Source organism: Elaeis guineensis, chromosome 2 (genome assembly GCF_000442705.2).
Source record: "Elaeis guineensis isolate ETL-2024a chromosome 2, EG11, whole genome shotgun sequence".
Taxonomy (NCBI): Eukaryota; Viridiplantae; Streptophyta; class Magnoliopsida; order Arecales; family Arecaceae; genus Elaeis; species Elaeis guineensis.
Window position 1 is genome coordinate 60,465,544 of NC_025994.2, and position 17,183 is coordinate 60,482,726.

The window sequence follows — 17,183 nt, forward strand, 5'->3', positions numbered from 1 at the left end:
CCGATCAAGACTCTCCCCCCTGTTCTTCAATCTGAAGGGTCCTTTTTATGATGGTTGGTGATATGATGACTCCTCAGGTGGTCGATAAGCTGCCACCATTTTGGCAATATTTTCGTGCAGGGAAGCTCACGGAAGTCACACGGCAGCACAAGCGATAGCCGTTCTATCATAGCTTGGCCGTTGGAGGTGCACAGAAGCACAGTAATTTTTATGTCAATAACAAAATGATCTGAAATTTTGAGCTCTGGAGAGTTTTGAGGCCGGTTAACCACCGACCTGAGTGGAGTCTATAGAGAACGCACACAGTGTGGAGAGGAGAGCTGGAGATCATTCAGATGCCATCGATCGATGGTGCTTTCATGCCGAGAAGCTCATCCATTGCTGGGCGGTCGTCGGTCAGGAGCTTCATTGGTGTTGAGAGGTCGTAGGCATAGGGAACCGACTCCTTTCTGCCCTCCTCCATCTCTCCCTTCCATCCTTTTTTTTGTTTTTTTTTCGGGGGGGGGGGTATCACCTATAAGGCAATGTGATAGGCATCATTGCACCCATTGGATGTGGGAGAGGAAAGCCATGGAAGGCTACTCATAAGTCCTTGGAACTTGAATTTCCTCAAATAGACTCCTTTGGACTTACTTTCTTGTCCTTATTTTGATTTTTGCTTTGGCTCATGGGATCAAGAACCTGTTGACATGAAAGAAAAGAACAGAAATAATAGATGGGATTAGAGAGTTTATTATCATACAGGTCATGAATTCTGTTTGAGGGTCTTGGAAAAAGAGGAGGCTGGAAAAGATATTCTTATCCCTTATCATGTTCTCAAGCATCGAGCCTGGCCTTTTGATTTTCTGAATGGTGAGTGTTATCACTTCACAGTACGTGGGGGCCATCTTCATTAATGCCATGAGCTGATAACTTAAGGCTTTAAGGGTGGTATAGTAAAGTGATGTGACTTGAAAAGACTAGACAAAGGGATCTGAGCTCCTATGGATAAGAATTAAGAGATTAAAGAAAACTTTACTGAAGGTTATCATTAGTGTGCTGCCCTTTCGAAAATAAACTTTCATCTATCCCTCAATCTGTTAGATGTGTGCCCTAGATGCCAGATTGGCTGACACATTCCTGTACAAATGTAAGGACAAATTTATAATTTTGACTATAAATGAATAAAAGGATTATTCTACTATCACATTGTGTACATTATGTCTGTGATACATCCTTTGAGTTAGTAGGAATGTTAATTCATATTTTCAAGAGTTGAAAAGTTAAGGCATGAATTTATATAACTAACTCATAAACAGCTCCTGACCATAAGATCATCACGAGGATGGTGATCGATCCGAAAGGTTGGTGTATGATCGCTTTCTTAGGATAAATGTGTCTTGAGTCTATGGTGTGGATGTTGGGAAATGTGTCTCAAAAAGTCAATCATCAAGCTGTTGACGGTTGAGCAACCAAGTATTGTAATTAATTTGTTAATAAATAAAATATATTTGGCATCTTCATCATAAGCTTTCACCTTCTAATGAACTCCGTTGTTATGATGAAGTCCTTAGGACTATTTAAGTTCGATAAAGAAAGGATTTATCGATTAGTCCTTAAAACTGTTCACGACCAAATGATAAGCTGTTAATAAGGATGACAGCTTCTATCGAGCATAGGCCGCTGTAGGCCATATGGGTTGATTATCTTCTTAACCAAAGAGTGTGGAGATACTGGTATGGCATACAGATGAGATGTAAGGGTACATCATGATTGAACGTGACCAACTCCGGAGCATTCTGCTGTCGAGAATGTCTTTGATGGGATATAGGTATAAGTGTCCTTTAGACCTAAGATCGCCTCAGTGACTTGCAAGCAACTCACTGTGCTTTGGTACTGGACTAACTAAATTTCTAATTTAGGGATGGAAGGCTTCTGGACACAATCAAGTACTTGCAAAGTCAGAGTATGATCGAGATGGGATTGACCACTCCAAGAGTTGGAGAAGAATGAGTCGCTGTATTTCAATTTAGCAAAATCTTGGCCAGGGTAATCCATCAGATGGATTTGATATTTTGAAATACAATGTAGACAACCTGATCAGAGTGAAGAGTTGAACTTTGGGGTGTCCTATGATCATTTTGGTCAAGGAGATGAATTATATGAAAACTATATCCGCATGGGTTCTAAGGATGTTGTTCTACACATTCGACCTATCCGGTCGTCGGGTACCATTGCTAGATGGTCACTTCGATTGGCACAAAAATTTATTCCTGTGCTACCGACTTAGGTTCGGACCTATAAGGTCACACACATTAGAGTTCATGATCCGATCGGATGGTTGATCAATGATTAAGAATCGTTCTAGGGTTAAATCATCAATACGATTGACATTTAACCCAATGCAAGTGTTGCAGGAGGATCGATTAGCAATTCGATTGCTAATTGGCTTAATTTGATTAAGCCAATGGGCTGAGATTAAGTTTAATTAAATATTATTTAATTAGATTTAGTTTGGACTTGATTGGATCAAGTCCAATTGGTTTATTGGATAAGCCAAGTGCAAGGAAAAACTAGTCCTAGTTCAACTATGACTTGGGTCAATCTAATTTCTAATTTGATTAAAAAATTAAATCAGATTTAAATCTAATTTAATCTGATTAAATTAGGTTCTTAATTAGGTTAAGACCTATTTTAATTGAGTTGATCTAATTTTGATTTTATTTGATTTGAAAAACCAAATTAAAACAAGTCATAAGATAGAATCCTAGTAAGACTAGGATTCCACCTTGCACCACATAAGCCTTCCCCACGCCCTTTCTCTCATTCAACGCCAATCTCCTCTTATTTTGTGTGATAAAAGCCCTCTCCCAGGTCTCTCCCACGTTCACAAAAGGTCTACTCTCTTCTTTCTTACATGGAAGGTGGTTTGGATCAAATAAAAAAGGAATAAGTTTGGATTTCGAATTCTATGAGATAGAGTTTTAGAAATCCAAAACTCTTTCAATTTTGCACCAAATTTATCCAAATTTTTTTTGAAATTTTTATGGATTTTAGGGTACACATTGTGTACCCTTTGCTGGTGATCCATGCATAAAAATATGGAGGAGGTGCTCAAGAGTTAGGCGCCCCTTAACTTGCCATGTTTGGATAAGCCTTGACTAGGTATTTGACCTAGACAAGGACTCTATCATATCTCTCTATATAAGATGAGTTTCTTTATGAAATTTTTTAAAAAGATATAGATTTGAGAGACCTTTGAGTCACACAAAAATCAAAGAGAAAGACATTTAGGTCATGGAGATATAAAAGACACAAGTTAGGGTGTCTAGAGAGAGAAACGAGAAGAAGAAGAGGGTCTTCTTCTAGGGTTGTTTGTTTTCATATCTTTCCTCCCTCCATCTTGAGTTTATTGAGAGTGTCTCAGATCTGAAACTCCTCCTTTTACTTTTCATCTTTAGAAGAGTCTAAATCAAGAAGAAGAAGGCACCTGATCAACCATCAAAGAAGGATCAGCACAGTACTAGCATACTGTGCTGATTTCCTGAAGCAGGACTTCTGATCGAGATTCGTGGGCTCGTGTGGATGACTCCTAGAGGCCGGATGTGTGTGCAGCTTGCAACATCATCCTCAAGCCTGGATCAGCAAGGTTAGAATGTCTAACTTGCAAGGTAATAGATCTGATCTATTGTTTAATACATACATTAGATGTAGTATAGAAACATGTTGATATGATCAACATGTAGTTCATGCTATATTTATATATTTTAATTTTTGATTTAATACTATATAATAATCATGTAATAGAATCTTAGATCTAAAGATTCTCTAATTTTAAAAAATAAATTTTGATTTATTTTAGTCTTCCGCTATATGATCTTGAAAAAGTTTCAAGATCTAACCCTGAAACCCTAGATCTGATTCCAACAATTGGTATCAGAGCCTAGGTTCTTTATTACATAATTATTTATACATGATTAGATTATTTCTTAGATTATATCTAATTTATAATCTAATATTAAATCTAAATTAAAATTTTAGATCAATCACAAACTGCAAGGTTGTCCTGCTGTAAGGTTTACCCCTTACAGTGCAAAGATTGTCCTAGTTTGTGTAGATCTATCTTTAATCATAAATTTGTTAAATATGATCTAGATTAAATTTATGATTTATTAAATTTAAAAAATATTTAAATCTGAAATAAAATCTTTTTGTTAATAATTTTTGTGCAAAAAAAATTTTTAAAGTTGAAATTATTTCAATTACATGAACCTGTTTAGATTAGATCTAAAGTAGTTTTATGTTTATTTCACTTGTATCTTGATTATGAATCAAACATGCAATATGGTTAGTAGAATCATATTATAAAATTATTTTATAAATATAAAAATTATTTTTTGAAAAGCCGAACCCAACCCTCAGCCCAAAACTTAATTAAGAATTAAGAAGTTGTTTGATTAGGTTCTAAGATTGTGAATTGAAGAACCTAAGACACAAACCATAACACATTGGGTTAATGGGTTAGTGGAAATTAGGTCCATTAATTGGGTTAGACCTATGGTTAGATTAAAGATGGACTTAATTAGAGAATTGACTAAATCTAATCAATTATTGTCTTAGATTAGGTCAAGGATTCTCTAGATCAATTACAATAGTTGTAGTTGGTCAAATCCATGTCTTTAACGAGAACCAAATGGACTTGATTCTTGGCGAAGCAGTCTAGCACGAACTGTTAGGTTGATCTAATCAAAACTAATTAAACCAGTTGGTGTCTAAGATAAACCAGACCGGTGGTTTTTAATTGGGAGCCCACTTACCTGGCCATTTCTGATGGTGTCTAAGGCAAGCTTTGGCCGACCCTCCCACTGATCGAACTTACCTGGCCTCTTGATGAAATTATGTCTTGATCGGATCACTTAACTATTCGAGCTGACCCATGTCAGCTAGGTAAATCAGTGTGACTGATTTAGGTGCTCCTAGACCAGCCCTTTTAATGGTCTCCCTTAAGCTGACTTGGTGAAGCAAGTGGGAGGATCATGATAAGCTGGTTCATCTGACCTCATCCTCTAAATCATTTAAATTCTCTAAAATTATTAGGTCCTTAAAATGACAAAGTTATGGAGATAACTAAGTCATAGCCACCCATTAAGGTGTTTGATAATGAGTCCATTAACTTAATAATCATTGCAGACCCAAAGGCCTAGTGCTTGTTGACTAATGGAATTATCACTCATCATATGACGACTTGAAAGTATCTCTCTAATGGTGGTTAGGTGAGCCAACCAAAGTTGGGCTTAATCATTCGTTGGTTAGATGCACCAAGTACGATCATGTTAATGGTTGGACCTAACCAGATCCTTACCGTGGAGGCCAAAGCCTACTGATTAGATTTCTGGGGCAAAATTAAAATTACTAGAAATTGTTTAGAGAAACAATTGGTTATGAACCTACCCTTAGACGTACATGGGTTGGCCAACCAAAGTTGGGCTTGTGTGCAGTCTAAGTGGATTCTAGTACCCACTAAGAAATTAGGGTAATTCCTCGAATTGGAGGTAGAGACTACCAATTCGAATAAAATAGTGGGAGAAACCTTTTGATTAAAGTCCAAATCTTTAGGTTTAATGAATCAATTACTAATTAGGTTATGGTTCTTCTTTGTGCAAATATGGCCACTTTCCTATCGTTTCGATCATTGTTGGACAATGATAAGTTGGTGGGACCCAACTTCGATAGCTGGTATCGAAAGTTGAAGATAGTCCTGGAGCATGAATGGATCCTATATGTGATAATGGATCCTGCACTTGAGGAGCCAGCTGCCAATGCACATGGAACAGTCAGAGACACTTACCAGAAGTGACTCAGTGATCGGACTACGGTGCGCTGTATCATGCTGGCTGCCATGAGCGACGAGTTCAGTCGCAGATTCAAGACGGCTCAGCCAAAGAACAAGCTTCAAGTGTTAGAGGATGCCTTTGGCACACCCGATGAGAGGCACAAGACTAGTTGTGCCATCTTCAACGCCAAAATGCGGGATGGTACCTCTGTCACTGTTCATGTATTGTACATGATCGAGCTGATGGAATGATTGAGCAAGCTCGGCTTTTCCTTGCATGAGCAGCTTGAAAAAGATGCAATACTGAACTCACTGCTCAAGTCTTATCTCCCATTCCTCACTCATTATAGAATGACAAAGCCTGAAGAGAACTACCACGGGATATTGGGTTGCTTCAGAACTTTGAGAAGGATCACCAACTTCACAAGGAGTCGGTGAACTTAGTGGGAGGTTCGTCTTCTGGTTCTCGACCTTTTAAGAAAGGGAAGAAGAAAGTGAAGAAGGTGCAAGTTCAGGCTGGGACATCAGTGCAGAGCCAGACCAGAAAGATCAAACCCGATAAGAGTCTATTCTACTGGCAAGCACCCTAGATTAGATAGTATGTCAGATATCTACTTATGGCACTGTAGGCTAGGTCATTTAAACAAGAACAGAATAAACAGGTTGACTCAAGAGGAAATCCTCGAAGTCAGTGATTGTGAATCACTTCCAACCTGTGAGTCCTGTCTTCTTGGTACAATGACCAAGTCACCTTTTATTGGAAAAGGTGAGAGAGCTACTGAGCTCTTGGGCCTAGTACATACTGATGTATGTGGGCCCATGAGCACCAGTGCTAAAGGTGGATATTTCTACTTCATAACTTTCACGGATGTCCTATCCCGATATGGATATGTCTATCTGATGAAACATAAGTCGGATTCATTTGAAATGTTCAAACAATTTTGAAGTGAAGTAGAAAAACAAACTGGGAAGAGTATTAAAACTCTTCGATCTGATCGAGGAGGAGAACACCTTTCTAGTGAGTTTCTCACATATCTAGGAGAGAATGGGATTCTCTCCTAATGGACTCCTCTAGGAACACCACAGCATAATGGTGTGTCTGAAAGGAGGAATCGAACTCTGTTAGACATGGTCCGATTCATGATGGATTTTGCTAGCTTGTCGATAACCTTCTGGGGATATGCACTCGAATCGACCTGTTATCTGTTAAATAGGGTTCCAAGTAAGTCTGTAATTAAGACTCTATATGAGATATGGACAGGACGTAAGCCAGTACTTTCACACCTTAGGGTCTGGGGGTGCCCAACCTATGTCAAACGATTAGTCACAGATAAACTTGGACCTAGGTCTGACAAATGCTCATTCATAGGGTATCCCAAAGAGACAAAAGGATATTTTTTCTACCATGCTGATGAACAAAAGGTGTTCGTCAGTCTTAAGGCAATCTTTTTAGAAAAGGAGTTCCTTGGTGAAGGAACCGTTGCCTCTAAGGTTGAACTTGATGAAGTTCAACAGGTAGAAGGACCGACACCAATAGCTGAACCTGAGTCTGATATGATTAGATCATATCCAGAGCCCAATGTACCTGCACCATTAAGGCGATCCGATAGAGTACCGTATCAGCCGGACAGATACTATGGTTTCTTGATCTGGAACGGTGATCCCATCGAACTTGATGAGAATAATGAGGATCCGATCACCTATATGGATGCAATGCAGAGACCTGATTTCGAAAAATGGCTTGAAGCCATGAAATCCGAAATGGAGTCCATGAAAGTCAACGATGTATGGACATTGGTTGTGTAAATGGGTCTTCAAAAGGAAGAGAGGCGCAGACGGAAAGGTGGAGACCTATAAATCCCGTCTGGTCGCCAAGGGGTATCGTCAACATTATGGTATTGACTATGACGAGATATTTTTTCCTGTGACAATGCTCAAATACATTCGGATAATGCTTGCAATAGCTGTCCATCTGGATTATGAGATCTGGCAGATAGATGTAAAGATAGCTTTTCTAAATGGAAAGCTGACTGAAGAGGTGTATATGATACAACCTGAGAGGTTTACATCCACAGATGAGTTCAAGGTGTGCAAGCTTCAGAGATCCATTTATAGATTGAAGCAAGCTTCTCGGAGTTGGAACATACATTTTGATAAGGTGATCAAAACGTATGGCTTCATTAAGAATGGAGAAGAGCCCTGCATCTATAAATGGGCAAATGGTCTAGTTGTGGATTCCTTGTCTTGTACGTGGATGACATTCTCTTAATCGAAAATGACATCCCCACACTACAGGGAATAAAAGTTTGGTTGTATCACAGTTCTCCATGAAGGACTTGGGTGAAGCATCCTACATCCTAGAGATGAAGATCTATAGGGATAGATCTAAAAGGATGCTTGGGTTATCCCAGTCCATGTACATAGACACTGTGCTGAAGAGGTTCAGCATGGAGAATTCCAAGAAGGGCTATCTACCGATAGGCCAAGAAATTTCTCTCTCTAAGATTGATTGTCCGATAACTCCAAAAGAGAGAGAGCATATGAGTAGAGTCCCATATGCTTCAGCCGTGGAATCTATCATGTATGCCATGACATGTACAAGACCAGATGTGGCATACTCACTAGGAGTAGTGAGTAGATACCAATCTGATCCTGGAGAAAATCATTGAAAAGTGGTTAAAGCCATCCTTAAGTATTTGAGAAATACTAAGGACCAATGGTTAGTTTATGGTGAGTCAGATCTGAAACTTGTGGGGTTCACAGACTTTAGCTTCCAATCTGACCATGATGACAGCAGGAGCGTGTCGGGTTATATCTTTACTCTGAAAGGTGGAGCCATCTGCTGGAAGAGTTCCAAGCAGCATACTGTGGCAGACTCTGTTTGTGAAGTGGAGTACATCGCAGCATCGGATGCCGCGAAGGAAGCTGTGTGGCTGAGAAAATTCATCAACGAGCTCAGAGTAGCACCCTCCCTCGATGGTCCGGTCCTGCTCTACTGTGACAGCACTGGTGCCATAGCTCAGGCGAAGGAACCCAAAGCACATCAGCGGACGAAGCACATCTTGCACCGCTTCCACCTGGTCTGGGAGATCATGGATCGAGGTCACGTCGACCTTCAGAAGATCGACGGAAAGGAGAACCTGGCCGACCCCTTCACTAAAGCCCTGGCGATAAAGGAGTTCGACAACCACAAGTCGAAGATGGGTATTAGATACTGTGCCGAGTGGCTTTAGGACAAGTGAGAGTTGTTGGAAAATATGTCCAAAAAAGCCAATCGTCAAGCTGTTGACGGTTGAGCAACCAAGTATTGTAATTGATTTGTTAATAAATAAAATATATTTGGCATCTTCATCATAAGCTTTCATCTTCTAATGAACTTCATTGTTATGATGAAGTCCTTAGGTCTATTTAAGTTTGATAAAGAGAGGATTTATCGATTAGTCCTTAAAACTGTTCACGACCAAATGATAAGCTGTTAATAAGGACGACAGCTTCTATCGAGCATAGGTCGCTATAGGCCATATGAATTGGTTGTCCTCTTAACCAAGGAGTGTGGAGAAACTAATATGACATACAGGTGAGATGTAAGGATACATCATGATTGAACGTGACCAACTCCAGAGCATTCTACTGTCGAGAATGTCTTTGATGGGATATAGGTATAAGTGTCCCTTAGAACTGTGATCGCCTCAGTGACTTGCAACCAACTCACTGTGCTTTGGTACTAGACTAACTGAATTTTTAATTCAGGGATGGAAGGCTTCTGGGCACAGTCAAGTACTTGTGAAGTCAGAGTGTGATCGAGATGGGATTGATCAATCCAAGAGTTGGAGAAGAATGAGTCGCTGTATTTTAATTTAGCAAAACCTTGGCCAGGGTAATCCATCAGATGGATTTGATATTTTGAAATACAATGTGGACAACCTGATCAGAGTTGATAGTTAAACTCTGGGGTATCCTATGATCATTTTGGTCAAGGAGATGAATTATATGAAAACTATATCCGCGTGGGTTCTAAGGATGTTGTTCTACATATTCGACCTATCCGGTCGTCGGGTACCATTGCTAGATGGTCACTTCGATTGGTACAAAAATTTATTTTTATGCTACCGGCTTAGGTTCAGACCTATAAGGTCACACACATTAGAGTTCATGATCCGATCGTATGGTTGATCAATGATTAAGAATCGTTCTAGGGTTAAATGATCAATACGATTGACATTTAACCTAGTGCAAGTATTGCAGGAGGATCGATTAGCAATTTAATTGCTAATTGGCTTAATTTGATTAAGCTAATGGGTTGAGATTAAGTCTAATTAAATATGATTTAATTAGATTTGGTTTGGACTTGATTGGATCAAGTCCAATTGATTTATTGGATAAGCCAAGTGCAAGAAAAAACTAGTCCTAGTTCAACTAGGACTTGGGTCAATCTAATTTCTAATTTGATTAGAAAATTAAATCAGATTTAAATCTAATTTAATCTGATTAAATTAGATTTTTAATTGGGTTAAGACCTATTTTAATTGGGTTGATCTAATTTTGGTTTGATTTAGTTTAGGAAACCAAATTAAAACAAGTCATAAGATAGAATCCTAGTAAGACTAGGATTCCACCTTGCACCACATAAGCCTTCCCCATGCCCTCTCTCTCATTCAACGCCAATATTTTCTTATTTTGTGTGATAAAAGCCCTCTCCCAGGTCTCTCCCATGTTCACAAAAGGTCTCCTCTCTTCTTTCTTACATGGAAGGTGGTTTGGATCAAATAAAAAAGGAATAAGTTTGGATTTCGAATTCTATGAGATAGAGTTTTAGAAATCCAAAACTCTTTCAATTTTGCACCGAATTTATCCAAATTTTTTTTAGAATTTTTGTAGCTTTTAGGGTGCACATTATGTACCCTTTGCTGGTGATCCATGTACGAAAATATGGAGGAGGTGCTCAAGAGTTGGGCGCCCCTTAACTTGCCATGTTTGGATAAGCCTTGACTAGGTATTTGACCTAGACAAGGACTCTATCATATCTCTCTATGTAAGATGAGTTTCTTCATAAAATTTTTGGAGAAGATAGATATTTGATAGATCTTTGAGCCACCCAAAAATTAGAGAGAAAGACCTTTGGGTCATGGAGATATAAAAGATACAAGTTAGGATGTCTAGAGAGAGAAACGAGAAAAGAAGAGGGTCTTCTTCTAGGGTTGTTTGTTTTCATATCTTTTCTCCCTCCATCTTGAGTTTTCTGAGAGCGTCTCAGATTTGAAACTCCTCCTTTTACTTTCCATCTTTGGAAGAGTCCAAATCAAGAAGAAGGAGGCACCTGATCAACCATCAAAGAAGGATCAGCACAGTACTAGCATACTGTGCTGATTTTCTGAAGCAGGACTTCTGATCGAGATTCGTGGGCTCGTGTGGATGACTCCTAGAGGCCGGACGTGTGTGCGGCTTGCAACATCATCGTCAAGCCTGGATCAGTGAGGTTAGAATGTCTAACTTGCAAGGTAATAGATCTGATCTATTGTTTAATACATACATTAGATGTAGTATAGAAACATATTGATATGATCAACATGTAGTTCATGCTATATTTATATATTTTAATTTTTGATTTAATGCTATGTAATAATCATGTAATAGGATCTTAGATCTAGGGATTCTTTGGTTTTAGAAAATAAAATTTGATTTATTTTAGTCTTCCGCTGTATGATCTTGAAAAAGTTTCAAGATCTAACCCTGAAACCCTAGATCTGGTTCCAACAGTGGAGACACCAGAGTGAGAGTACAGGTATTCATTAAGAATGAGAGTACTGAGCGTGACCACCTCGAGCAGTCATAAGAAAATCTACCTTCTCGTAGATGACTAGCTCGATGCTGCAGCTGTATGTCTAGTTCTTTGACCTGAGGTACATCGATAGTTTACCTTGAGTGTGTTATAGTTTGACTACACCATAACTCGATCTCCTAGCCATTCAAAACTCTGAGGTGTATGTTGGCTGTAGCATATTCATTGTAGAAACCAGATCGTATCAAGAAGGGATCTATCAACCTCGATAGATGAGAGGAGTAGTCCTATGATGATCGAAAGATCGAGTCTTTAAGCCCATGGCTATGGCAGAGTGAAATAATGGAAAAATATTTTTCATTGAGATTTCACATCGGACTCAGATCGATCGATTGATTCATATGACTGATGTTAGGTTTGACGAGTTCACCTTAATCCTAATTCAGTCGGGACTCATGATAGAGAAACTCAAGCATATAAGTAGCTGCACCAAGAGGTTCGTCTTCATTTTTTATGGGTTGCCACCATATATTGCTAGGTGTCACTGATGGATTTTGAGAGTAATTAGAATGATCTTGATGATCGATCATTCTAATTATCTGAATCAGAAGAGTTCTGGTCCATTGAAAGGAGTTTCGATGATGTCGATGATAAGATCATGATATGTCTCATTACCATACGAAAATGAATCTAACTGGGTCACACAAATAAGAGTTAGGGTCTGGATATCATCAATTGAGCTAGCCCAGTTCGATTGATTTGGATTAGATCCAAATAGGTTTAAGAAAATCATGCTAGCACACGATTGAGCCTAACTTTCTCCTCGTGTAATCTTTTCTATCTCGATTGAGCCAAATATGATTTGACTCACCCAGAGAACCTTGAGAAGGTTTCTCACAGTCTGACTGGAGTCAATCCAGTACAAAAAAGATTTATCTTAATTCATGAGATGAATTTAAAACAACACCTGCTAATTTCTGTCACCTGTCATTTTCATTTTAGGACATTGGTCAAATGTTGACCCATGGATCTTGGACTGAAGGTCACTTGGCAAGAGGTCATTGGAGATTTTTTTATGGAGTGTTCACCTACTAAATTGGGCCTCAAAGTGGGTGCCATATTCAGATTGGGCGTGCACCCCAAGTGGATAAGGATAGAGTCCCATGAGATGAGGACTCTGATCCCTCGATCAACTTGGACCGTGGGGCGCAAATCTCACTGTGCTTATCTAGTGTTGGCACCAATAGTAGGAGGGATTGTGGAGATTCTTATCTAATATGATTAGATGATATCACTTCACCAATCAAAATTTTTCCAAAATTAATTGGAATTTTTTGATTGGTTGAATGATGTGGCACTGCATGGCGCAGTAGGGTCTATTTAAACCCTATCTGCGCCTAGGGTTTAGAGACTCTGTGCAATAACCAAAAAAAGCCTAAATTCTCTCCACTCCTCTATGCCCCTTCTGCTCCTTTCCCTCTCCTCTTCATGTCCAAGAGGTTGGGCATCTATCTGGTGCTTGTCCAAGGTGTGGTGGCTTCCTGATTAGAAGGCTGCAGAGATTTGTCGAGAAGCTGCTGCTCCAGCTTCAGAAGATCTTTTGAAGATCTTCTAGATCAAATCTAAATTTGATTTTTGGAGCAAAGATTCATAAGGAGAAGATGATCTAGATCCTACTCGAGTGGATACCGGTAGAGGTCCAATGACTGTGTGGCTATTTTAGAACCTCGGACATTGCTGCGATCATCTACAGGGTAATCTAGTTACCCTAGAGATATTTCTCTATTCCTCATATTTTTAGATTTAATTTTAGATTTAATATTAGATAACAAGAATTAGATCTAATAGATCTTAAATTTAAAATATCGTAGGATAATTTTTTTTAAAATATTCCACCCCAGATCTTATTAGATCTGGAAGATCCTATAAGAAAAAAATCAATTTTTCCTTCACAATCTCCATTCAAATGGAGGTGAGATGGCTTCCTGCACATCTCCAGAGGGAGACAGTCAAGGTATAGAGTTGCCTTGTGCTCTCTGATTCATCATTTTTTTATAAAATTTTTTGGTCAAGGCCCTTCCTCTACCGTCAATCTGTTGCTGCGAGGCTCAAAATCTTAAACAAGAAGAGTGGATGAAGCCATGCTGGAGTAGCTATAGCAATCTGATCCAAGTCTCCTTCGAAGGAATCTACAAAATAAGTCAAAAATTAGTGGGAATCCTCTAGTCTTTGACTCTCTGATGCTTAAGTCAGTTTGAGCCTCAAAAATCGAAGGTGAAAAAAATAGAATAGAGAGTAAGAGGATTTATGTGGAACTAGAAGGTTTGTGACTTTATGGGAGCTAGAGTCCCAGCGATAGAATCTCCCTCTAGTTTGAGCTTTAGTTTAAGCTTGAAACTTAAAAATCAGAACCTACCTAGAGGATCCCCTAGCCCTCTATTTATAGAAGAGCTGATGAGGCCATTAGAGAGTTTGTTAGATCATTAAAGGAGTTTGTTAGGCTGTTAGAGGCCAGCTGTAAGTGAGCTGGAGCATAGCTATATGTATTAGCTGAAAATAAGGTCATACATAGCTGTATGTGCTGGCTGGGAATAAAATATAGCATGGCTGTATGTAAGATCATGGCCAGCTATGGTTTAGTTGTAGAGATTGTGGCGAGCTCTCGCAGAATGATTGCTGTCGTTAATGTAATGGCTCACCTCGATAAAAGATCGAAGTGAGATCAAGCATCATATGAGATCGAACGTCTCAAATATATTGAATTTTTTGTTTTAGATCAGTATTTATATGATCTAAAATGAGTCAGATCAGTATTTGTATGAGTTGATCATAATACTTCACTAGAAGTCAATTCAGATAGCTCAAGTTGGTGTTTAGATGAGCTGGGTTGAGCCAAGTTAGCATTCAGCTTCTAATTTAGGTCGGCATTGTATGAACTCAGCCTCTAATTCAGATCGGCTTTCTTCTGAGCTCAGCCTTTGGTTCAAGTCGGCTTTATATGAACTCAGCCTCTAATTTAGGTCGGCTTTCTTATGAGCTCAGTCTCTGGTTCAGGTCGACTTTCTTATGAGCTTAGCCTCTAGTTTAGATCAGCTTTATATGAACTCAATCTCCAACTATTGGAGCAACTTCTGTAGGTTGTGGACATCAGAAAATAGCAAGGATTAGATCGTGGAGGTCCTTGAAGGCCAGCAACTAAGCAAAACAAAAACAGCTTTTAAGATTTCAGCAGCCTTATAAATTCTGTCGGCAAGATTTCTTTCTATGATTTAAATCCCTTAACTACCAAATCTGAAATTTACTTTTTTGGATCTGAAAGTATCCTTAATGAGGCCTCCAAAAAATAAAAAATGGAGGTGTGAAACTCCTCTTGGGTGGCCAAGAGGAGGCACACAAAAAGGGGGGCATGCACAACGAGGGTGCTAGAAACCCTAGCACCTCCTTTCTTTCTTTTTTGGGGTGGGCGGCCAAGAAACCTTAGAGTTTCTTGCTGCTAGGACATAGAGAAGACCAAAGAGAGAGAGGAAGGAAGAGAGAGAAGGTTAGGGAGAAAATAATTTTGGTATTCTTTTGATTCATCGAGTCAGAATACAATGTATCTTTATATACAGGATCAATGTGACCCAACCCAAAAACTCTCCTGGCTAACTCAATATAAGATTGCACTCATCCAAGCTTATGTACACCCATGACTTAATCCAATCTCATAATCATAGACTCAATCCTAGTCCAAATATAAGTTAGCCCCTCAAGGCCCAAAATCTTTGAACCTCAAGATCCAAAAAGCTGACAGCCTTTTATCCTAGGGCCCAAACTATCCCTAGAAACCCCATGACCACCTCATGGACTTTGGACCGTGACCTTAGCCTTGATCCCCTGAGCCTTGATAGCACCACATAAAGTCCAACAATCTCCACCTTGGTGTCCTAAGGTCTCAACCAACTCCGTCCTGTCCATCAAGTATGTCAGTGTTACACATTTTCGAAAGTTGTCCCGTAGAAGTACCTTCATCAGTGCATCCATCGGATTTTCTTTGGTATGGACCTTCACCAGCTCCACCTCACCTTCTTCCACAAGCTCTTTGATCTGATGATATCTGATATCGATGTGCTTTATCCTTGCATGGTAGATAGAGTTCTGTGCAAGTAATAGTGCACTTTGACTGTCGCAGTGCACACTGACGGTTTCCTGTGCAAGGCCGATCTCCAATGCCAAGATCTTCAACCATAGGGCCTCCTTTGCTGCCTCCATAATGTCAATATACTCTACCTCAGTCATGGATAAGGCCATGATGGGCTGCAAGCACGATCTCCATAACACGGGACCTCCAAACTATTGGAAAACATAGACGATTTCATGCATATATTTTGAAACTTTTTCAAATAAATTACAGTGGAAGTTAATTAGATTAATAAAATTAATTTAACATACATATAATCTAATCATCAAATTAACCTACTCTAAGATCTATGACATAATATGTTGCATATAAAATTTGAAAAATACTGAAGATAAAATCAGCATGCATGCATGTGAGCAGTAGATCACATCTACTTCTAAACTGAGTTTAGAACTCGATACTTTTATGCAGATCGATGATCATCACTACTGAGAGATATGATAGAGAGGATCTTCGCTGGTTGCTTGCAGCCACATATGCATCTGGCCTCTACGAAAAATCCACTCAAAGCCCCGATTTGATCGATCTTCTCAAGAGTGCTAGCTCGTGCGAAGACCTTCTTCTTGGCTGATCTGAATTTTTTCTTCAAATCTCTAGAACCTTTTCAAAGATTGAAGATAGATTTTTGGATGAAGAGGTGAATGAAAGATGGAGAGAAAAATAATTTTTTTTTTTATATTTTTCTCTATTCTCAAACCCTTAGGAGTAAAACCTTAGAAACCTGATTTTTGCGCACACCCCAAGAGAAGAGGACCCTCCTCTATTTTTCCATTCCAAGAACTCATGCCCCAAGACACTCAACATGTAGAGCACTCTCTCTACTCTCATACACACTCAAAACAAAAATAAAAACCCCTTTTTATAGGCATGGAAGAAATAAGGGTGAAGAGTCCTAGAGATCATGGACTCTTATAAGAGATGTCGCCTCCTCACAATTCCACATCCAAAACATGTCAAAAAATATATGGGACACCCCTTCCCATATTTTTTCACATTAAATCAATTCTGAAACTAATCTCTCATGAAAACTCTCCCCAAAATATTGCACATATAAGGAGAAAAAAATAAGTTAGCATGGAGAGGTTGATTTGGATAAGAACAGATTTCCTTGATAAGGAATGTTTTGAAATCTAATTTTAAAAACTTTTTTTACCAAAACTAAATCAAATTTGGATGTGAGATAGAGAGAGAGAATAACTCTTTAGTGTGAAAAAATCTCATGCAAAAGCTATTTGTGTGTGAAGATAGATGATATGCAAAGTGGGTTGGTGCAAAGGAGAAGAGTCCTATTCCAGTATGGACTCTTAATTTCCTTATTTGAATCTAAACCAAATCACATCTGGTTTAACTTAAATAAAATATATAAAATTCAATCTAATTAGATTTATAAATTTTTAATCAAATTTTAATCA